The sequence below is a fragment of the Crotalus tigris genome, unplaced genomic scaffold (assembly GCF_016545835.1).
Source record: "Crotalus tigris isolate CLP2741 ecotype Arizona unplaced genomic scaffold, ASM1654583v1 scf7180000017772.1543713, whole genome shotgun sequence".
NCBI classification, from domain to species: Eukaryota; Metazoa; Chordata; class Lepidosauria; order Squamata; family Viperidae; genus Crotalus; species Crotalus tigris.
Window position 1 is genome coordinate 177,391 of NW_024096623.1, and position 23,563 is coordinate 200,953.

At 42.5% G+C, this 23,563-nt stretch overlaps 1 pseudogene; it reads left to right on the plus strand.

Annotated features, from left to right (window-relative positions):
* Nucleotides 1–7,083: 7,083 nt before the first annotated feature.
* On the plus strand, nucleotides 7,084–8,009 carry LOC120307267 (annotated as a pseudogene).
* Nucleotides 8,010–23,563: the final 15,554 nt, after the last annotated feature.

The following is a 23,563-nucleotide window of genomic DNA, read 5'->3' on the forward strand; positions in this document are numbered from 1 at the left end:
AGTAGGATGGTTAGAGGAGAAGGGGAGGGGAAGAGAGTAGGAGGGGAGGAGAGAAAGAGGAGGGAAGTGGGGAAGGATTAGAGAGGGTGGACGCAGCCTGGGGGGAATGGGCAGGTGGTACCAATGGTTAGGAATTTAATTGTATTTTGTATGAATAAATGGAAAATAAAAACTTTTTTAATAAATATAAGCTGTCACTTTCCCAATTTGTGAAATCTAGTCTGTCTCAGAGCAATCTAGCCAAATTGGTGAGATCTAGTCTGTCTCCGAGCAATTGTCCTGGGACTCAAAAGTGTCCCCTTTAAACCTGGGAATTTCAGTTAATTGTTCCACCCAGGAGTGTCCAACCTTGGCAACTTTAAGACTTGTGGACTTCAATTCCCAGAATTCCCCAGTCATCAATTAAATCAAGTTAGAGTTAAAAATTGAGATCTCACAATTTTGAAATGGTTCTCTATGCCTTGTCTTGAAAAATCACTCTTTAAGAATTGTATAGCAAAAAATACTATACAGAAAATAATTATATTTATCATTGCTCGCAAATGAAACATAAGACCATTTATATACAGCTAAAAGGCCTGAACATGAATTGGAATACTTAAATCGACATTAAGTATTTATCAGTATACTTCAAGTAAAGCATGTTGTATTGTATTTCCTTTGCTTTTAAGCTTATCTTAAATTTAATTATGAGTCTGAAATATTTTGACAATGCAATTTACCAAATTAAACTTTAAAGGAAATTTCTCAAAAGGAATTAGATTAATATTTATTTTTCTTTCTATGAAACACATATAGGCAATTAACAATACTTTATGAAGGTAAAACAGCTACCTTATCTTATAAAAGACCAAAATCTAGGTATGTGAATATATACTTCCATTCATCTAACATTTTTCACATCACTGTGGTAATTTGTGAACTTATGATCCCCAAAATAAAATTCATATAATTCACTCCATTCACAGAACTTAGCTCTGGAAAAGAGAAAGAGGTTGAATAGATCACCATCAACACCTTTATTGGAAGCTCAACAACTTGGACTCCTGGTGAGGGGGGGTGGTGGTTCTGCAAATAGAGACCTCATCCCTGCAAGGTCCAGAATGTTTTTTGGGGGGGTGGGGAGGACTTTGATAAAACAATTAGTTTTATTGAAATTTCAGATATGCTCCAGCTGAGCTAGAAATAGATTGACTCAGCACTATTGAATAGAGCTGAATTGTTGGATCCTCAGAGCTATTTGTAGACAGAAGTCTGTCTATGGAAGCCTTCAGATCACTCCTGATCCAAAAATAGCTCTTGACTTGCACTCTTTCTTAATCCCACCACATCAGTTATTGTCTGAGCTTTTTAACTGAACAGTAAAAACTCATTTTGTCACAGGATTGCTCCTGCTTTGCTCCCAGGATAATTTCATCCTTGAATTTTTGGTTTTGACTGATACTCTGGAATCATTATCAGCTCACCCATCACATCAAATGTTTAAAAGCTGCCAAGCATTTGGGGTGGGGTGGGGGAAATGGGATTCTGTCTGGACTATTAGACCAGAAAAAAGAGCATCAAATAGATAACTAGCAGTTTTGGAGTTATTTATTATTCATTTATTGAGCCGAGGTGGCGCAGCAGTTAGAGTGCAGTACTGCAGGCCACTTTAGCTGACTGTATTCAGCAGGTCAGCGGTTCAAATCTCACCGGCTCAAGGTTGACTCAGCCTTCCATCCTTCCAGGGTAGGTAAAATGAGGACCCAGATTGTTGGGGGCAATGCAAATATATATATACATTGCTTACTGGTATACACCGCTTAGAGAGTGCTTGCACTTAAAGCAGTATATAAGTCTCATAAATAAATAAATAAATAAATTTATTTAAAACATCTGCAGTTTGCTCCTGATTAAAAAAATTAAGATGCTTACAGCAACATGTGTTCATGATTCATGTTGAAAAAGGGTGTAAGTAAGATCATAAACACCTTTGTGGTTTCCATCTTTCCAAAATTGTGTCTACAAAAAATAGCAAGTGATGTGACATCTGATTAACAAATGTTCAGCATTTTGTCTAACTGTATGCAAAACACTCAAAAGCAAAAGTATACTTAATTATGTGGATTATTTCTTGCTTTTTAAACTATAGCAGGCCTCCAGATGAAATAGCTTTGGAGTAGAGTTTGGACTGCACTGTGAAAATGTGCTTTTTCTGACCCCTCCAGCAGAAACCACTCTACCTTGAGAATACAGGTAATCTTTGTTTAGCATCCACAATTGAGACCTCCAACTTAGTCATTAAGTGAAGTGATCAAGTGAAACCACAAAGGTGTTTATGATCTTACTTCAGATTTCCTTTGCTCTACAGTCCCGTGAAGGTTGTAAACATGAGAATTGGTTGTAAAATTACTTTTTCATCACCATCATAACTGTGATTGGTCACTAAATGAGGCAGTTGCTAAATGAGGAACACTTGCATATTCAGGTCAATTGCTCAAGACAGTAATTTGTTTTGTAACAATACACATTCCATGTGAACCTGAGAGTTACAATTAAACTTACTAGGCATTTTCTGTAATGAATTTTTATTTTTTTATTTTTAAAAATGAGCAGATGTGTTAGTCAGTAATCAAATCCAACACCTTAAAGCCACAGGACATGAAATTGACTTTAAAAATACCAGAACCATTGCCCAAAGTGAACATTTTAATAACAGAATAATCAGAGAAGCCATCGAGATAGAAAAACGCCCATACAGCATGAACAAGCGAGATGATACCTCCCGCCTACCAGCCATTTGGAAACCTGCCCTTATTGACAAATGACTCCCTAACACAAAAAAATGATACCAGACCCACACTCACAAAAACCATACAGGATGTCACCACCACACATCCACGCAAAAAGCAAACCCAAAGCCACACCGATGATGAGGCACGACCACAAACCAGAAGCCAGACCACAGCTGCATCATTAGCCACTTTAAACCCTCCAATCCATACATGAAGCAAACTGACACCCTCCATGAAGATGAGGCACGACCACAAACGCGAAGCCAAAAAATAGCAAGGCAGCCCAAAATCTTAAACCCCCCTGCAACTCAGACTAACCTGAGCACAACCAAACAGAACACTCCCCCAGCCAATCAGAGCACAGCCAACCCCCCAGCCAATCAGAGCACAGCCAACCCCCCAGCCAATCAGAGCACAGCCAAGCCCCTAACCAATCAGAACACACCTCCACCCAATCAGAACACCACCAAGCTCCCACCCAATCAGTTCATACCCCCACTGGCAGTTAAAAGGAAGAAACAGCTAAGACCACACATTGCTCCTCGAAGCACGAAGCTGAAAACACCAGCCTGAAGATGACGAATGGGACTTTGTCGAAACGTCGCCAAGACACTTCCAATTTTACGTGGGAGAAAACCCGAACAACCAAAGACCTACATATGTGTGTGTGTGTGTGTGTGTGTGTGTGTGTATCGTGACAGTAATGAAAGTATCCAAGCACCAGGATAAAAATCTTAAACAAAAGCTGTTTAATCTACAAAAAGTACTAAGCTTTCATCGGCCAAACTACCGACATCGTCAGAGTATAAGAACGCCATATCAGGGAGTTAATTTAAATAACTGATCGTGCTGTTTTCTAAGTGTATACCGCACTTATACCACATTGTGCTGTGTTCTAAGTGTATACCGCACCCCCCTCCTAGTAAAAAGAATTGCACACAAAAATGTGGGAGGATGGAAATAACTACCACCCGAAAGGGAGGTGAAAGGACCCTACTCAGCCCCAGAGTTAACGATGGAGTTGTGTGTAGTGGAGTACAGAGAGGGGATAGGAAAGAACCACACGCTGACACAAGAGATACACTTAGAACACAGCACGATCAGCTGGGATCGGTGATGCAATCTAGAAGCCGGATGCAGGCAGTTAGTGATCGTATATAAGCTTTCTCCCAATGACTGCTTTTAACCCTGATGATGTCAGGAGTGCCCGACGAAAACTAGGTTTATTAAATATTTTTCTATTTATCCTCTTGGTGATCGTTATTTGTTTGTTTTTATAATATGGATATACCCAAGAGTCGGATTTTTACCCATATAGCAACTATATGGGTAAAAACTATACACACACACACACACACACACATTAATATTCATATAGCTGTCCTTTTATTCTCATCAAGTCATTTAGAATGCTTCCAACACCCTTCTATGACATGATTCCATGATATGACCATTCTAGCAAAACTTAACAATTTTAATAATGTTGGATTTTCCATTTTAGCCCCTAAAATATGGAAGGATGCAATCTTTCAGTTTTCTACTGGTTACTACATATATTTTTGGTGCAATATTCTTGCTAAATTTTGGGGAGCAGAGGAAGATCCATTAGAAAAAAATAATTTCAAAATATTAAATATTCTGATTTTCAGATAGATAATCCTTATAGTTCCATGAACTAGCTACGTGTAATGCTTTCCATGTAGCAGAAGAAGAAAAAGTGAATGAAAAAATGTCTCTGAAGATTACAAGCCAACAGAGAGGGGGGAAGAGAGAGAAGCTTAGAGCATTTTGCCAACAATATACTTTTGATAGTTCTTTGGATGATTTAGTCTTTGTGTAATGTATTGAGGTGAATTACTTGGAATTGTTGAAAAAACGGTCATAAGACTCTGTCAGCTAAGAGCCAGACTTGCTGTCTACATGCTAATTATTTTGTGTTAAAGTGGGAACTAATACTTAAATCCTATTGGCTGCTGAGTGTATAAATAGGGGTGGAGCTGCAGCTATCTAGGCTTCTGTTTAAACCTTTAATAAAGAGTTGTTTGTTCACCTGCTGCCTCGTCAATGCCTCACAGAACACCAAACATAACAGTGGTGATGAAGGTGGGATGTGCTGCCAAACTCGAAGAACTGAGTCACTAAGGGGGTAAGCCAAGCGACAATGCCTTGGTTGGGACCATGTTTCCCCCCCATTCCTGCCAGTATGAAAACGCTGGAGGAAGAGCACTCCCAAGGAATTGTCCCTGGGAGATTAGAAGAAGCCTTGGCAGGATAAGGCATTGCGAGGCCGAAAACAACAAAAGCAACTCACCATGGCCAAACTCGGGAAACTCTCAGAATTCAACATCACACATTCAGAGAGGTGGAGATCATATGTCGCGAGAGTCGAGAATTACTTTAGAGTCAACTTTAGAGTCGTGAGTATGGCTTGAAGGCCGCAATGCTGCTGTGCGTTTGTGGCCAGGCAACGTTTGAGATCGCCAAAAACTTAATAGCTCCAGCGCCACTTGAATCTGTTACTTATTCCGAACTTAAGAGAGTGCTCAAAGAACACTTTGAGCTGAAGCTATCGGTCATCGCCTGGAGGCATGCCTTTGAAAGAAGAGACCAATGACTGGGCGAATTGGCTGCCGAATTCATTGCTGCCCTTCATTCAGTGGCCCGACCCTGTGAGTTCCAAGATCTTGAAGAGAGGCTGCAAGATCTAGTGTGTGGGTTAAGAAGCAAGCTTAGTGTGTGGGTTAAGAAGCAAGGATCTCCAAAGAAATTGTTCACCAAAGAGACTATTTCATTTCAAGATGCCCTAAGAGAAATCACAGCCAAAGAAGCTGCCAGGGGAGCTGTCAAGGCCTTATGGCTCTTCAGGAATGTTCCCTGTGCAGAGGCCATCCACCAGGAGGGCGCTGAGAGGGTCGAAGACTCTGAATCGGATCAAGAGATCAATCAGTTACAGAAGCCACCAGAAAAAAGGCCACAATGCCCAGTTCATAAGGCAGTTCCCTTCTCTCGATGTGTGGGGTGTGGAAGCTGACACAAATGCTCAGACTGCAGGTTCCGCACAGCAATGTGTCAGGCATGTGGCAAGCAAAGCCACATCACCGCAGTCTGTCAGGGTCGTCGTAGAGAGAGTCCACCAGAAGAGCTTCCCCGGAAAGGTACCAGGGCCCTGGAGCAACACAGGGTGGGCTATTGCGCCACTAGGAGGAACATACTTAGAACAGGTGCGCATCGCCCTCTTAAGGAAAAACTGTGGCTCAAAATCAAGCTGCAGGGAGTTCCATGAAATATGAACTAGATACGGGGTCTGCATTATACATAATTTCCCAGGGGACTTTCAAACTCATTTGCAGTCGCAGCAGCAAAAGAGTTAAGCTCAAGCCATCGAACCTCATGTTAACTGATTTCCAAAACTCCCGAGTAACAGTCAAGGGGGAAGCTACACTCAGGGTGTACTTCAAGGGATTTGAGCACCCCCTGGAAGTCATAGTAGTTGAGGGCAACCACACAAGCCTCATTGGACTTGATTGGTTTGATGCAATGGGAATCAATGTAACTGGAATAAACAGCACACAAGCAGTGGACTTAGCGGCAGTTTGCCGAGAGTTTGCTGATGTTTTTAGCCCTCATTTAGGGAAATATAAGGGTCCTCCCATAGCTCTTCAGCTTGATCCTCCATAACTCCAATACAGATCAAGCCGCGTAGAGTGCCCTTCACCATCAAGCATAAGATTGATGCAGAGCTGGACAAGGCATTCATCCTGCTGAATCCAAGCTCAAAGCAATTCAGCAGGCCCCCAGTCCAAAATCAAAGGGGGAGCTCCAAGCGTTTCTTGGACTGCTTGATTTTTATCACTCCTTCCTACCTCACAAAACCACAGTGGCAGAGCCATTACACCAGCTCTTGGACAAACATGCAGTGGAAATGGATGAACGTTCATGAAAAGAGCTTTGCAGCAGTCAAATCACTGCTGTCTTCAAACTCAGTTTTGATGCATTTTAATGAAAAGCTGCCTGTCTGTATTGCTTGTGATGCATCACCATATGGGGTTGGTGCTGTGCTGAGTCATTTAATGGCTGACGGGAGGCAAATTCCAATAGCCTATTACACAAGGACCTTATCCTCTGCAAAGCATAATTACACTCAAATAGATAAAGAGGCCTTGGCCATAGTGGCAGGGATCAAGACGTTTCATGACTATTTGTATGGTAGGCTGTTTAAGGTCTTCACAGACCACAAGCCACTCCTGGGGTTGTTCACAACAAACAAGCAAACACTCCAGATCATATCTCCTAGGATGTTGAGGTAGCCATGTGCATCCTGGCTATTCAGGACCTGCCTGAGTCTCCCCTTAACACAGGGGATGTGGCTGCAGAGACAGCTTCAGACATGATGCTCAGCTGTGTGCTGAACTGGGTGTTCACAGGATGGCCGGAAAATAGTCCTGGGCCTAATTTTCAGAGTTTCAGCAGGAGAAAGGATGAGTTGTCAGCTCACAGGGGTTGCATTTTATGGGGTAGTCAGGGGGTAGTCCCAAACTCACTGAGGACTAGAGTCTTGGAGTCTCTGCATGAGGGACATCTGGGAATAGTCCAGATGAAGGCATTTGCATGAAGCTACCTTTGGTGGCCTGGGCTGGACAAAGATATTGAGGCTCAAGTACACAGCTGCCACATTTGCCAACAATCTAGTCCAGAGATGCCCTATGCCCCAGTCCACTGATGGGAAACCATACACACACCCTGGTCCAGGATCCACATTGATTATGCAGGGCCTTTCCAGGGACAACTCTTCCTCATTGTGGTGGACAGTCAATCCAAGTTGTTAGAAGTCGCACCTGTCCCCACCATGACTACAGCCAGGACCATACAAGAACTGCGCAGGATTTTTGCCACACATAGGTTATCCAATGTGATACTTTCTGAAAATGGGGCTCAGTTTACTGCTTCAGAATTTCAGTCCTTTTTAAGGGCTAATATGATCAGACACCTGGCTTCAAACGGCCAAGTGGAGTGCATGGTCCGAACAACTAAGGATTCCTTGAAGCACATAGTAACTGGCAACACAGGTAACTGGCAGATTTCCTACTCTGCCAACGCACAACCCCATGCACTTCCACGGGCAGAAGCCCAGCAGAGTTAAGATGGGGCCGGCGTTTGATCACAAAGCTGGATCGCCTACATCCAGATAGAGTTGCCTCACAAGCAACACAGCCAAAGGCACCGTGGCACTTATAATCTGGTTACCTGGTTTGGGCGAGGAACTACGGGCAAGGGGCACTGTGGGTGGTAGCTGTGGTTTGTAAGGTGACTGGGCCACTTTTTTACAGAGTGGTCCTGGAAGATGGTCGCGTTCTACGCAGGTACATCGACCAACTGCGGCAGAGGTTAGCAAACCGGTCAATGACTCATGACTCTTGTGACAGTCAAACTCAGGAGCAGCATGATGGCAGTAGTGCATCGGACTCTGCCAGCAACGGCGGAGCCCTCCAATTAAGGGACAAGACTCAAGCATCTAGTGAGTCAGTCCCAACCACTGATACCACAACCAATGGACAATGCCAGCTGATGGCTCCATTTTTAGGACTGGTGGACTCTATTCCACCTGTAGACACTGGCTGGGTCTACCAAGATGGCCCAGCCACAGAGACCCGTGATGGATGGGTCCCATAGCCCTGGTCTTCCAAGCCTGGCAGGCGAGCTGACAGACCAGGGGCCTCCAGCAGTTCTGAGGCATTCGGAATGGGCAAAAAAGCCACCAACTTATTTAAGGAACTATGTTCAACATATGACCTCTAGGGGGAAGGAGTGTAATGTATTGAGGTAAATTACTTGGGATTGTTGAAAAAACAGTCATAAGACTCTGTCAGTTAAGAACCAGACTTGCTGTCTACATGCTAATTATCTTGTGTTAAAGTTGGAACTAATACTTGAATCCTATTGGGTGCCACCTAGTTGTTGAGTGTATAAATGAGGTGGAGCTGCAGCTATCCAGGCTTCTGTTTAAACCTTTAATAAAGAACTGTTTATTCACCTGCTGCCTCGTCGATGCCTCACAGAACACCAAACATAACACTTTGCATAATGCATTGAATCCAATTTAAATATTTTCAATCCATTTCATCCTAGCTGACCAGATATTTGGAAAGCCTGTATGAAGTGATATTCTCATTTAGTCATAAAGAAAACTTTCAAGATTGTTTGCTGCTTGGCACTTTTCATTTTATATCAGGGGTGTCCAACATTGGCAGCTTTAATGTTTACATGCTGGCTGGGGAATTCAGGGCTTGAAGTCCAAAGCTCTGTAAGAAGTCACCACCCCCTCCCCCAGAGAAGCAAATATTTTGGGGGATATTAAAAAGGCAGAATATTATATCTCCTCAAAATAATAACAGAAAAAGCTTAGACAGAAATCATCTCCAGAACCCCCCCCCCATTCTCTCTGCCCCAGGCAGAGGCCAGCTTTTAGAAATGAAGTTTTGAGCCCACCTATTCATAAGCAAAATGCTTTCAGCCCCAACCCCAGAGAAGGTTTGAGCCAATGGGATTAGAAAAACAAAGACTCCCAAGGACAGAAACATGACCTTCAGGACATAATAGGATTAACCCATCACCATTAGAATACCAAAAAGGCACTTTCGAGCTCAGGTTAAAGTACATGCAACACGAACAGGAAGAACCTCAAATACAAAGCCCAAGGAAGCTATAAAAGCCCATCAATCCGAACTCCATTTTGTCAGCTTTCCCCGAATCACATACTGTTGTTTCTGTTCTTCAATAAACAGAATCTTCTTTCCTAAGCAGTCTCCATTTTGTTTATTCCCGGCTTGGACTCGACCTGATGATTTTTCTTTCAACAGGTCTTAAAGATGCCAAGATTAGAACCTCTGCTTTACATAAAGGTTCAGCTCATACTACTCTGATCCTAGAAAAGCCCCAAAAGTGAATTTGGCAACCATAGGAGGGACTATTAGCTATCTGTACCCCATAGAAGTAGAACTAAAGGGAAAAATAACAAAGAAATGTTCACTATATATATGTTATGTACCATTCTATGAACTTATATTTTACAATCCATCTACAATCCACCTATGAATTAACCAAAGTGCAATTCATCTATTTATTTTTGGTTAAAGATTTGTGTATTGTCGTGCCACTGTTCCCTGAAATGCCTACAGAAGGATAACAGGTGTCTATAGAATTGCTCTTATTATAATAGATCACATTTCTTCTAATCCAGCATCTTCTTTTCAACAGTAGCTAATCAGATGCATTTGGGAAAATCACAAGCAGGCTTTTAAAACTGTTTGCTTCCTGACTATTGTTATTCAAAAATGTTTAGCTTTTGAATATAATGTGGTCTGAGTGCTAGACTAAGTCTGAAGAGGCCCAGGTTTTCATTACCATAAGACTTTCTGGACTTGGTCCAAACATATTTGTTTAGCCTGATAATGTTGTACAGGATTGTTATGGAAAAAAGTGGGGGCAGTAGAATGGATGATCATGAAGATTATCTTGAGTTTTCTAGAGCAATATTTCTCAACCTTAGCATTTTGAAGATATGTGGACAGATACATATGTGGAAGCAGTTCCTAGTAAGGCTGCCTTTTGCAATTGACTAATAGTGAATTTGTCAATTGTTCAAGTAATATTTTTATTATTATTATTATTATTATTATTATTATTATTATTATTGCTGTTGTTGTTATTGTTGTTGTTGTTGTTGTTGTTGTTGTTGTTATTATTATCATTATCATCTTTGTTCCATTATGATACATAGATTAGAACCAGAGGACAGGAGAAATGCCAACTCAGGAATAAGGAATATTAACTGAACTCTCCTAATTATAAATTTGTCACCTTAAAAAATGAAAGAGCAAGGCAATTTTTATTTGCAAATTATTATAGCTAATCTAATGGTTTAAAAAGTAGAAAATGTCCAGTTTCACAAGCACTTACTACATAAATATGATTCTATGATATATAGGAATATTTGGATTTGTAACTAGCAAAATTATTCAGTCTCATTTTTAGATTCATAACTAGAGCCAATGTACAGAATCATTACATTTCTTAGACTTCAATTACTCTCATGACAGCACAATGTGGAGTTTATATTTATTCTAGTTTATGTTAAATTTATTCCACTCCTCTAACTTCCAATGCAATATGTACATAGTGTTAAGTGAGCATATACATTACATCTCTTTGTGTTGATGTATTTGGTTTGAGACTATAGATTATTTTGTGCTTGAGATTAAATAAAAAAGGAAAGTTGATATTTTTACTACTTTGTAAAAAAAGAAATATCACTCTGTTACCTACATATTCTACCTTTAGGACATGACAATATTTGAGTACCACCACTGCTTAGCAAGATGTCAAAAACTTGATGACTGAAAAAAGGAGGCACGATTTTGGGCTTTACTAGTTAGATTCATTTGTTGTTATAGAAATGGCTAGTTTATACTATTATGGAAAAGTAAAAAGTTGAGGTTCGATGTTAATGCTTCCTTCTACTGCAATAGAGGAAGTCAGAAGTCAATGCCTTTTCTTTTCCCCTTCTCCCCTGTTCTGGATCGTGTAACCCTGACTAGAGCATGTAAATCTGTATGTTAGAATGTTTGGCATTTATTGGGTTAAGTGCTGATTCCTTAAGAGATGGCTTATGGGTAATGTAGTTTTAGCTAGTCAGCAATCCCATGTTATCAGATCTTGGGAGTAGCCACTAAACTTCATCACAGGATATCCTGGCCATGTGCCAGTTTGGAATGCCTTTGTCTGAGTTAAGCATGGAACCACTGGAGGACTCAGATGGCCTCATTCCATGCAAAGCCTCAAGCTAAAAAACAAGGAACGTAAAAAGTTTCTAGAGAGCTCCAAACAGCTCCTGGAATCCGAGTCTTACTCAAAAGACAGATCAGTCGAGAGGGCCGAATCTGAAGTTTCCCACCATTCACATGCACCATCCCAGTGATCACATGTGGCCCCATCTCATGCCTCTGGAAAAGCCTCATCCTTTCACCATATGTCCAAGGTGCATTCCAGCGTGTCACAACAATCTTACGTTACAGGCGCCTCCCGCCATTCAAAAGCGTCTTCTCGTCAAAGCCAAACATCCCGAGCCTCAAGGGCGGACAGTCTCACCACCCAATTCACACAAGCGTGAATTGATATCTCAATAGCTGATGCCACTGCACAAGCAGCAGTAGAAAACAAGCAGCAAAGAGTAGAATTGGCCAAAGTGGAGAATGCTGCAGCTCTACATGTAGCAGAGGCAGAGTGACAGCAGTGGCCAAAGTGCAAGCTGCAGCTGCTGTTCACGTGGTAAAGGCACAGCATCAGCAAAGGGAAGACATGGTCAAAGCTCAAGCCAACTTTGAGAATTCTCAGCGCCAACAGAAAGCAAAAGAGACAGCCGTAAGAGCAGCAGCCCTGCAGAAAGAGCTGGAAGATGTTATACCTACGCCCAGGTGGGAAGGGTTAGGGAGGGAAAGCCCTCATAACCATGTGCGAGCCTACACTGATGACCAGAGTGTGTTTCAACATGAACAGGTCAGAGCGCCACAGCTATCCACAAGCCCCCCAAGACCGAGTAGATGAAGAGAAGAATCTCAATGGCCAGATGTGCTGATCAGCCAGACAGTTGATGTCGCAACTAGGTCACAAGCTCTTCCCACAGTTGCTGCCCCATTGAACCCACCGAACCAGACCACTGATGGCAACCGGATGGGTCCACCTACAGTGGCAACGGCCCCACAGCAGGACCAGCTGCTGCTAGGGGATGAGATTGCAAGAACTCAAGCCAGACTAGAGTCCCTGCTGTGCCAAAAGTAGGCAGCGCCCCAAGGAACCACTACCAGACCTGACCACAGATGAGAATCTTGACCACCAGCTGTGCCAGCCTACCAGGGAGCCAGCTACGCACCACCCAAAAGATGAGAAACAAGTAAGCATGTAAGAAGTCAGGTGCCCTCAGCTCAACACCAGAGCAGAGGAATTCAGACCAAGCCAACAAGGTCCCTCGCACGTGACATGGCAAGATACTCTCAATGGACAACACGCTGAAGAAAGTTACCAGCCAGACATGGCTCACGCCCCTGCTCCTGGAAGCGATGCATCAACTTCAACAGACTACAGCCCATACGCGAGATCGATGTATCCTCCAACATTTGGTGGAAGAAAGTCGGACATGGCATCCAGAGACATAAGAAAATTCTCCGACAAACCAGGGAAGGAATATTTAGTGTGGAAGCAACTTTTCAAGCAAGCCCTCTGTAGCGAGAGGTTACACCCTGGGGAAGAGCTCGGGCTTATGATGGCATGGCTAGGTCCAGGATACTCAAAGGTAGTAGAGGCGATCTTCACATCACGTTTAAGTGACCTACCCATCACCCTTCGATGAGCCTGGGAAACGCTCGACAAGCACTATGGGGCACCTTCTTTGACACAGTCCTCATTCCTACAGGAGCTCTATGATTTCCCTAACATAAATATCAACGATCCTAGTCAGATTTGGAGATTCTCCATCTTACTAGACCAGCTCCGGGCAGCACAAGAAAGGGGCACCATACCTGGACTTGCCCGCCTTGAGCAGTTTGACACACAGAACATTATCACTCAAAAACTACCAAGACATTTGAAAGATAAATGGTTCGACATGACCCAGTCCCACAGGAAATAGTACCCCAGCAACCCTCCCCTTTTTGCTGATCTTGCAGATTTTGTTTCTGATCAATAAAATATGTACAATGACCCCAATTACATTGCTGTCCATGAACCACGTTTCACAACACCAAAACGGACCAATCACAACTTTGGCACTAATAGATGTTCCTTCCAAGCCACAAAGGACAGAACTCCTATTTCAGCATACAAAACAGAGATCACGACATGGCCAAAGAAGACTTCAGATGAACAAATGCCAAGGAGTATTCATTCCAAACCTTGCCCACCAAGAAAAGGCCTGACTTTTCCAATTCATAAATCTTCACACTCTCTAAACAATTGCAGAGAATTTGGGAAAAAATCCCTAGATGATCGAAATGCCCTACTCAAAGAGCATAGGATATGCTTCAAATGCTGTGACTCTATAGATCACATGGCCAAAGATTGCACAGTCAGGGTGAAATGTCACCTGTGTAACAGTGACAAGCACCTGGCAGCCTTGCATTTAGAATCTAAGAAACCCTCTGAGGAGACACAACAAACGACTTCGACCCCTCCTATGACAACAGAGACTCAACGTGACTCCAAAAAGCACCCAGAAATGTACGGGACGTACTACACAGATATATATGGCGACACACTGCACCCTCCTTCATGCTCACCAGTCTGTCTAGCAAAAGTCTACCCTGATGGGCAACCTGAAAGGGCTGTAAAAATGTATGTCATACTAGATGCACACAGCAAGATCACAATAGCTAAGCCTGCCTTTTTCAACCTCTTCAACCTCCTGAGTGAACTAAAGCATTTCGCAATAAATACGTGCACAGTATCAATGCACATGGTGGGGAGGAAAATCACAGGTCTTCGCATAGAATTGATGGACGGAAGTTCGCAGTTCCTATTGCCATCAGTGTTGGAATGGGAGACCTTACCAGATGTTCGCAGCAAAATTTCAACACCAGAGGCAGCAAGAAAAATACCTCACTTAGCACACATAGCCGATTTAATCCCTCCTCTAGATCCTGAAGCTGAAATCCTACTCATAGTGGGACGAGATGCCCCGGAGTCCATTGGTTCTGATGAAAGAATCAAAGATCCACCAGGAACCCCAGTAGCCATTAAGACGGAATTTGGATGGGCCATAGGAAGGATGATATGTGTTGATAAGCCACAAATTCCAAACCAGGTGAATACCTCAAAAACCTCCATTCTCAGTAATGGAAGAGCACCTCACCTAAAACCATACCAAGAACACTGCAAGCTTATGACAACCAAACCTTTTTTGGAAGCAACAGTGTTCCAGACCAGTAAGAATCACAACAACTCAGCCTTGTCCATAGTGGACAAAGAATTTCTGCAGCTACAGGCATTCTCCCAAAGCACTACACATTGGGACAGGCCACGTCTGCCAGAACAGAAACAAGACTGAGAGTCATGGAATGCACTCCTAAAATGTCTCCAAAGCATACACATGCAGCACATGTATGTCTCCAGCTCACCCGCCACAGTACAAAGGAAAGAATTGTACGCTTCCTCAGATGTATCAACAAAGGTAAATGCAGCCTTAAGATGCGTCACAATCTACAGCGGAGAGAGCCACACTTACATTGTTTTGATAGAAATCACAAGATACTTCAGATACTACAGCGAGGAGACCTGCAGTCTTGGTGTCATCTTTGGAAAAGCGAGACTAACAATTCAACAAGGCCACACCGTACCAAGTTTAGAACTATGTGGTACTACTTTGGCTGTAAAGCTCACCAACTTGACAGCGAAGATGTTGTGCCTTGAACTACAGTCCACCACCTTCTACGCAGGCAGCAAGGTGATGTCAAGCTACATCTACAAACAAAGCAGACAGTTCTATGTCTACGTAGGCAATAAAGTGGAAAAGATTGAAACATCTCTAAGCACTGAACAAAGGCAACATGTGCCAACAGATAAGAACCTTGTGAACCAAGTTAAGTGGCCCAACCTTGCCACACAGTTAACAGAATTGATCTGGCTAGAAAGTCCTGAGTTCTTGGCTTGTCCAAAAAAGCCTGATGCCACAGAGACCAAAATGCTATATGCTTCCAGCTCCAGATCAACATGCCAAACTTCAACCTCAGGCACCCAGTAAACTTCAACCAATCAGCTTCAAACCCCTCTCTAAGCGGAGACACCTGAGATTGGGCATAGTTTTGATCATCTTGATCATTTGTCTTAGCATCCCAAGAATTAACCTTGTAGGAACCTGCAAGGACTTACAGACCATTGAAGATATTTGTCATGATCCAGTGATTGACAAATGTCTGAAGGCCAAAAATTACCCTCCCCATGCATCTCACATGGGTGAAGCGTGGGAGCGCATAATTGGCATACCCCGCAAAATCATGGACTGCTCCACCGGTGGAGCATCTTCAATGCTCCACCGGTGGTTCCAGACCCTGCGGTTGCTGAGTGTCCTGAGTCTTCTGCTCCTGCTGCTCCTGATTCTCCAGCTCCTGCTGATGATCCTGATTCTCCAGCTCCTGCTGATGTTCCTGATTTTCCAGCTCCTGCTGTTTCTGAGTTTCCTGTAGTTTCAGCTTCTTCAGTTCCTAAGCATCCTGTGAATCCAGATTCCTTTGTTCCTGAAAAATTTTGGGTTCCAGTTTTTCTGTTCCAGATTTGGTTCCAGTTTCTTTTACAGGAAGAAGACCTTGTCTTGTTGAGAGACAAGAACGCATACCAGAACTATTGGCCCATGGGACTTGTGCACCGGGCCTCACCCAGTTTTGATGAACTAGTTCGCCAAGCTGAGGTCCAGATTGTGAAGCCACGAGAGTCTGATCGTGACTCAAAGACTCTTGCACCAGGCTGATCACTGATTTGGTCCCGTTGCTGACGAAGATTGAACTAGAAGATTGAACCTCAAACTATGTATTGTATTTATGCATTGTTTGATGTAACACTTGTTTATTTCTGTCATAATTGTGCATGTTTTATATTTACCTTATAGTTATGCATGTTTGATACTATGTTTTACCTGTTTTAGTCACTAGTTGCTTAGCAATGAGAATTGCATGTTTAATGCTACTTTTTTTGCTTATTTCAGTTAGTTAGTAGTGGAAATTTAAATTTCCAAGCGGGGAGTGTTCTGGATCGTGTAACCCTGACTAGAGCATGTAGATCTGTATGTTAGAATGTTTGGCATTTATTGGGTTAAGTGCTGTCTCCTTAAGAGATGGCTTATGGGTAATATAGTTTTAGCTAGTCAGCAATCCCATGTTATCAGATCTGTGGGAGGAGCCACTAAACTTCATCACAGGATATCCTGGCCATGTGCCAGTTTGGAATATCTTTGTCTGAGTTAAGCATGGAACCACCAGAGGACTCAGATGGCCTCATTCCACATTAGAAGTTGGTGTGGAGGAAGTATTAATTTGTTACCTATAGGAATGAACAGATGTATTATCCAGAAGCAATAACCATAACTGCAAGTATTTCTGAATTAAATATCTGTTTTAAAATCTTTCTTATTGAATTTATCTGTCTGATCTGGGTTTACAAAGCAACTTAACTCTGGATCGGAACATCCCCCTCACTTTTTTTCCCTTCTTCCTCCCCACTGTGTCCTACTATTTGCTTTTGTATTTTTGTATTTTATTCCATAATCTAATAAAATGTTACAAACTGTAAAAAAAAGGAAAAAAGTACCGGTTTTAATTTTTTGGGTAGCTGTTCCTTTGCGCTCAGGCCATGCGGAGGACCCCTTGCGGTGCAGGCTGCCCAGAGCCCTGGGCAATAGAGGGCAAGTGCCCAGCTCAGCCCAGCCTTCCCCAAGGGGTGCCCAGCTGTGCTTACCTTCTCCTTGAGACTGCTGCTGCTTGGCTCACTCTCCTTGGCCAGGTTGCTCATGGTATATGGGAGAGGTCAAAATGTATGGGTCAGAGGGAGGCCCGTTCCCTCTCCATGCGAGGAGACACAGCTTTGTAACCAAAGCATCCTCAGAAATAGGATGGGAGTCCACCAGGAGAGTCAGGAGGAGGGACAAGGGGGTGGCAAAAGGGCAGCAGGGCTGGTCGTGGCCAAGTGTTATGGCAGGACTTCCCTCCAATCCTCCCTCTCATTATAATCTCCTTCCTTCCTTCCTTCCTTCCTTCCTTCCTTCCTTCCTTCCTTCCTTCCTTCCTTCCTTCCTTCCCCCTTTTCTTCTTTTTCCTTTCTTCTTCATTCTCCTATCCTTTTTCTTCCTTCCCCTCTTTCCTTTTCTTTTTCTTTGTCTTTCCTCTTTCCCTTTCTCCTTTCCTGTCCCTTGAATGCTCAAATGCAAAAAGGGAAACATTTCTTGATTCCTCCTTGCCTTATGATCAAATGCCACTTTTGCTAGTAGTTTGTGGCCACTTAAAAGATTGAGAACAAACCAGGCTCAATTTATCCCATGCTTGCTTTTAGTGGGGGCGTCCACAGACAACAGTATAGTGACTGTGATAGTTGATCAGAGCTCCTCCATTTTTTAATGTGCAACAGCTTTAGCATTTAGGAATAGAGGTAGGTTAGTTGTTTTTCTATTAATACATAATCCTTAAAAGGGCTCTCCTGTAGGGAGCCTGCCTTGGTCTAATTCAGACTGGAAATATAGCAAAGGAAAATATTTTTCCCTACTCTGCTTTGTCCTGTTTTCCCCACTGGAAATGGCAGTTAACAACACACAAGGAGGGGATACTTTCCTAAGAGCTCACAATTCAAGAATACCAATGTTAACTTGGATTGCCAACAAAGTTCTGTCTGTGACAAAATAGAACACAAAATTGCTTTCTCCTTTGAACTGGGGCATTTCCAACCAAATTGCCTCTCCTTCCTTCCTTCCCTCCCTCCCTCCCTCCTTCCTTCCTTTCTTTCTTTTTTGGAGTACTTGTTTCTTTTTCTCAACATGCCGCAAATTGCATTGCATCATGCCCTACACCCCTCAGCTCCCGCCCCAGCCCCATGGAAGGCTGCAAGAAGCTCCCATTGAAGCTTCTCTTATCTCTCCCATTTTTTTTCCTCCCCAATGTCACAGCATGGGGCTGCAAGGAGTGAGCCCCCCCCCATGCATGCGTGCATACACACACACACAAACACACACACAAACACATGCACGGGTCTGGGACAGGCAAGCTGAGAGCCACATAGAGGCAATGACAGGGGGGAGGGCTCAAAATGGGAAGCCTCTTGCCCAGAGCCTCTGCCAGCTTAAAAAAATGAACCTGCAAAGCGCTCAGAAGGCAGTCCTTTTCCCAGCTCCTTCCTTCCTTCTGTCCGAAAGTGCCAGCTGGAGCCCGGCACTGATCTTGGGGCTTCTGCTGAGCCCTGACAGCCTTGCAGCTCCAGCTGTCTCTCCCTGAGGCTTGTGTGGTGCTGTTGCCACACAACCGAGAGCTCATTCCTCTCCTTCCCACTACCATTTATCTAGGACGGTCATGTCCCACCTATCAGGTGCCAAAGTACCACCAGTGATATGCATACCACCAGTTGAAAAGCCCTATTCTAGAGGACCATTCTTGACTAAGAATGATTACTTATAAATAATAACTCTTATTCTGTGAGTTTCACTATACAATTTACAAGCCTGAATTCTTTACGCTATATACTTATTCAACCAGTTACATGGAAATACTTTAAAGTTAGGTGGTAAATTCCAATTAACTCTTCGTATCCTACCCTAAAGGAATACATAGTAAGGGTATGCTTGAAAAGTCATGCTTTATTAATAACAATTTTCTATTTAATTTTGAAGGTTTTGTTTTGTGGCTTCAAGTCAGACTTGACTCCTGGTAACTGTACAGACAAGACCATGCAGTTTTCTAGGCAGAAGTTTTAGAAGTATATGGCATTGTCTTCTTCCTAAGGCTGAGAGAGAATGACTGGCTCAAAGTTACTTAGTTGGCTTACATTTAGCAAACTTATAAGCCATCAAATCCAAATCATTTAGGGCAACTAACAAAAATATCATCAGAAGATGCAATATTTTAAAATAAATACAATATTATTAAAGTTCTGCCTGAAAAGGTATGATTTGAGCCCTCCTCTTAAACTACAATAAGAAGGAGGTTTGTCTCTGGTTCATAAATAGTTGGTTAATAATGCCTACATTATTGAAAAGACAAATTGATTATTAAATGTACAGTCCTTGGTGTCTGTGGGTTTGGTTGCTTCCTTGCAGCATTTCAATAGTTAACTAAATAATAGTAGCACTGGTGATGGCACTGGTGATGTTTCCCGGTGGGGTAATAAAACATCTCCAAGAAAACAACCAAGCTCAGAGAGCTAGTCTTTCCTTAGGCACAAATACAGTTAGGTGTCTGTAGACCAGTCACTTTCTCAGGAGGGAGACAAATAGCAAAAGCACTTCTGAAATCTTGCCCAGAAAACTGCAAAGACTAATCCAGATAGTTGCCAGCAGTCAACATGATTTGAAGGCACAAACATCATCATCATCATCATCGTCATCATCATCGTCATCAACATTGTCAGCGTCAGCATCAGTGTCAGCGTCAGCGTCAGGGTCATCATAGAATTGGAAGGGACCTTGAAGGTCTACTAGTCCAACCCCCAGCTCAGGCAGGAAAATCTGTACCATTTCAGACAAATGGCTGTCCAATCTCTTCTTTAAAACTTCCAGTGTTAGAGCATACACAACTTCTGGAGGCAGGTTGTTTCACTGATTAATTGTTCTAACTGTCAGGAAATTTCTCCTTAGTTCTAGGTGGCTTCTCTTCATTAATTTCCATCCATTCCTTCTTGTCCTGCCTTCAGGGGCTTTAGAGAATAGATTGACTCCCTCTTCTTTGTGGCAACCCCTGAATTATTAGAACATTGCTATAATGTTACCCCTTGTCCTTCTCTTCATTAAACTAGACATATCCAATTCCAGCAACCGTTCTTTATATGTTTTAGCCTCCAGTCCCCTGATGATCTTTGTTGCTCTTTTCTGCACTCTTTTTTACATTGTGGTGACCAAAATTGGATGCAGTATTCCAAGTGTGGCCTTACCAAGGCATTGTAAAGTGATATTAACATTTCATGTGATCTTGATTCTATCCATCTCTTAATGCAGCCTAGAACTGTGTTGGCTTTTTTGGCAGCTGCAGCACATTGCTGGCTCTTATTTAAGTGAATATCCACTAGGACTCCAAGATCCCTCTCACAGTTGCTATTATTGAGAGAGGTACCACCTATATTGTACCTGTGCATTTGGTTTTCCTTGCCTAAATAATAATAATAATAATAATAATAATAATAATAATAATGATGATGATGATGATGATGATGAAAACTGAAGGAATCAACATGCCCCACGAAAATAACATTAAGAGTCTGGATGAGGAAGAGTACTACAAATACTTCAAGCTGACAACATCAAGCACACTGAAGTCAAGAAAAAGATTAGAGGTGAATACATCAAGAGAGTGAAGAAGATCTTAAAGTCCAAACTCAATGGAGGAAATACCATAAAGGCAATCAACATCTGGGCAATCCCAGTCATTAGGTACATAGCTGGAATAGTGGACTGGACTCAAGCAGAACTAAAAGCAATGGATAGGCAGACCAGAAAAATAATGACAATGAATCATGCTCTTCATCCACACAGTGACATTGATAGACTTTATCTACCAAGGCAAATAGGTGGGCGTGGAATGCTACAAGTACATCAGATGGTTGAAGAAGAAAAAATGACTTTGGAAGAATATCTGAAGAACAATGATGAAGATGCACTGAAATTAGTATATCATGAAGGCTTACTAACTACTGGAGAGACCAAACTGGCCTACAAGAAAGACCAAATGAAGAACAGAATAGAGGCATGGGAAGACAACGCACTACATGGCCAATACATTAAAAAAATAGCTGGGAAAGCAGATAATAATAAAACCTGGCAATGGCTAAGAGCAGGAAAATTGAAGAAAGAGACAGAGGGACTAATTCTGGATGCACAAGACCAAGCCTTAAGGACAAATGCATACAAAGTCAAAATTGAGAAGACAGCAACAGACAGTAAGTGCCGCCTATGCAAAGAAGCTGAAGAAACAGTGGACCACTTGGTAAGCTGTTGCAAGAAGATTTCACAAACTGATTACAAGCAGCGGCATGACAAAGTAGCAACAGTGGTGCATTGGAAGATCTGCAAAAAATATCATTTGCCTGTAAGCAAAAACTGGTGGGATCATAAAATAGAGAAAGTCATAGAAAATGATAAAATTAAACTGCTCTGGTACTTCAGAATTCAAACATACAAGCACCTGCAACATAACACCCCAGACTTAACAATTGTCGATAAGAAAGACAAAAAAGTCTGGATAGTGGACGTGGCAGTGCCTGGAGATAGCAGAATAGAAGAGAAAGAACTGGAGAAGATATCAAAATACAAAGACCTACAAATAGAAATAGAAAGACTGTGGCAAAAGCAAGCAAAGGTAGTACCAATAGTAATAGGCTCCTTGGGTGCAATCCCAAAACAACTGGAGCACCACTTGAACACATTGGCATTGACAAATTCGCTATTAGTCAATTGCAAAAGGCGGCCTTAGTAGGAACTGCTTCCATCCTGCGACGATATCTGTAATACCATCAAACATCCACATCTGCCTATCCCAGGTCCTGGGTAAGGACTCGATAGGTAGACAAAATGCCAAATCCAGTCTGAACATCTGGCTGACTGTGCGATGATCGATAATGATGATGATGATGATGATGATGATGATGATGATGATGATGATGATGATGATGATAAAAAAGTTGGAAGAGACCTTGGAGGTCATTGAGTCCAATCCCCTGCTCAGGCAGGAAACCCTACACCATTTTGGACAAATGGCTGTCAAGTCTCTTCTTAAAGACTTTCACTGTTGGAGCATTCACACCTTCTGGAGGCAGGTTGTTCCATTGGTTAATTGTTCTAACTGTCAGGAAGTTTCTCCTTAGTTCTAGGTTGCTTCTCTCATTGATTAGTTTCCATCTGTTGCTTCTTGTCCTGCCCTCAGGCGCTTTGGAGAATAGCTTGACTCCCTGTTCTTTGTGGCAGCCCCTGAGATATTAGAACACTGCTATCATGTCCCCCCTCATCCTTCTCTTCGTTAAGCTAGACATACCCAATTCCAGCAACCATCCCTCATATGTTTTAGCCTCCGGTCCCCTAATCATCTTTGCTGCTCTTCTCTATACTCTTTCTAGAGTCTCAGCATCTTTTTTACATTGTGGTGACCAAAACTGGATGCAGTATTCCAAGTGTGGCCTTACCAAGGCATTGTAAAGTGGTATTAATACTTCACGTGATCTTGATTCTGTCCCTCTGTTAATGCAGCCCAACACTGAGTTGGCTTTTTTGGCAGCTGCAGCACACTGTTGGCTCATATTTACATGATTGTCCACTAGGACTCCGAGATCCCTCTCACAGTTACTACTATTGAACAAAGTACCCCCTATACTACATTTGTAGTATAGGGGTTTTGTACATTTAGTTTTTCTTGCCTAAATGTAGAACCTTACTTTTTTCACCATTGCATTTCATTTTGTTAGATACACCCAGTGTTCAAGTCTGTCCAGGTCCTCCTGTATCTTAAGCCTGTCTTCTGGAGTGTTGGCTATTCCTGTCAGCTTGGTGTCATCCACCAATTTGATGAGTTCCCCATCTATTCCCTCGTCCAAATCATTGATGAAGATGTTGAAGAGCACTGGGTCTAGAACAGAGCCCTGGGGCAACCCACTACACACTTCCCTCCATGTAGATGCAGTTCCATTGAGGACCACATGCTGAGTACAGCTGGTAAGCCAGCTACGAATCCATCTGGTAGTGATGCTGTCTAACCCACATTTTTCTATCTTATCGAGTAGTAGGTTGTGATCTACTTTATCAAATGCCTTACTGAAGCCCAAGTAAATTATATCCACAGCATTCCTCTGATCCACTAATTTTGTCACTTGGTCAAAGAATGCAATAAGATTTGTCTGGCATGATCTGTTTTTGGCAAACCCATGTTGGCTTTTAGTAGTGATTTTGTTTGCCTCTAGGTGTTCGCTGATTTGTTGTTTGATTATCTTTTCCAGAATCTTCCCAGGTATTGAGGTCAGGCTGACAGGTCTGTAGTTCCTGGATCCATTTTTTTTCCTTTTTTGAAGATGGG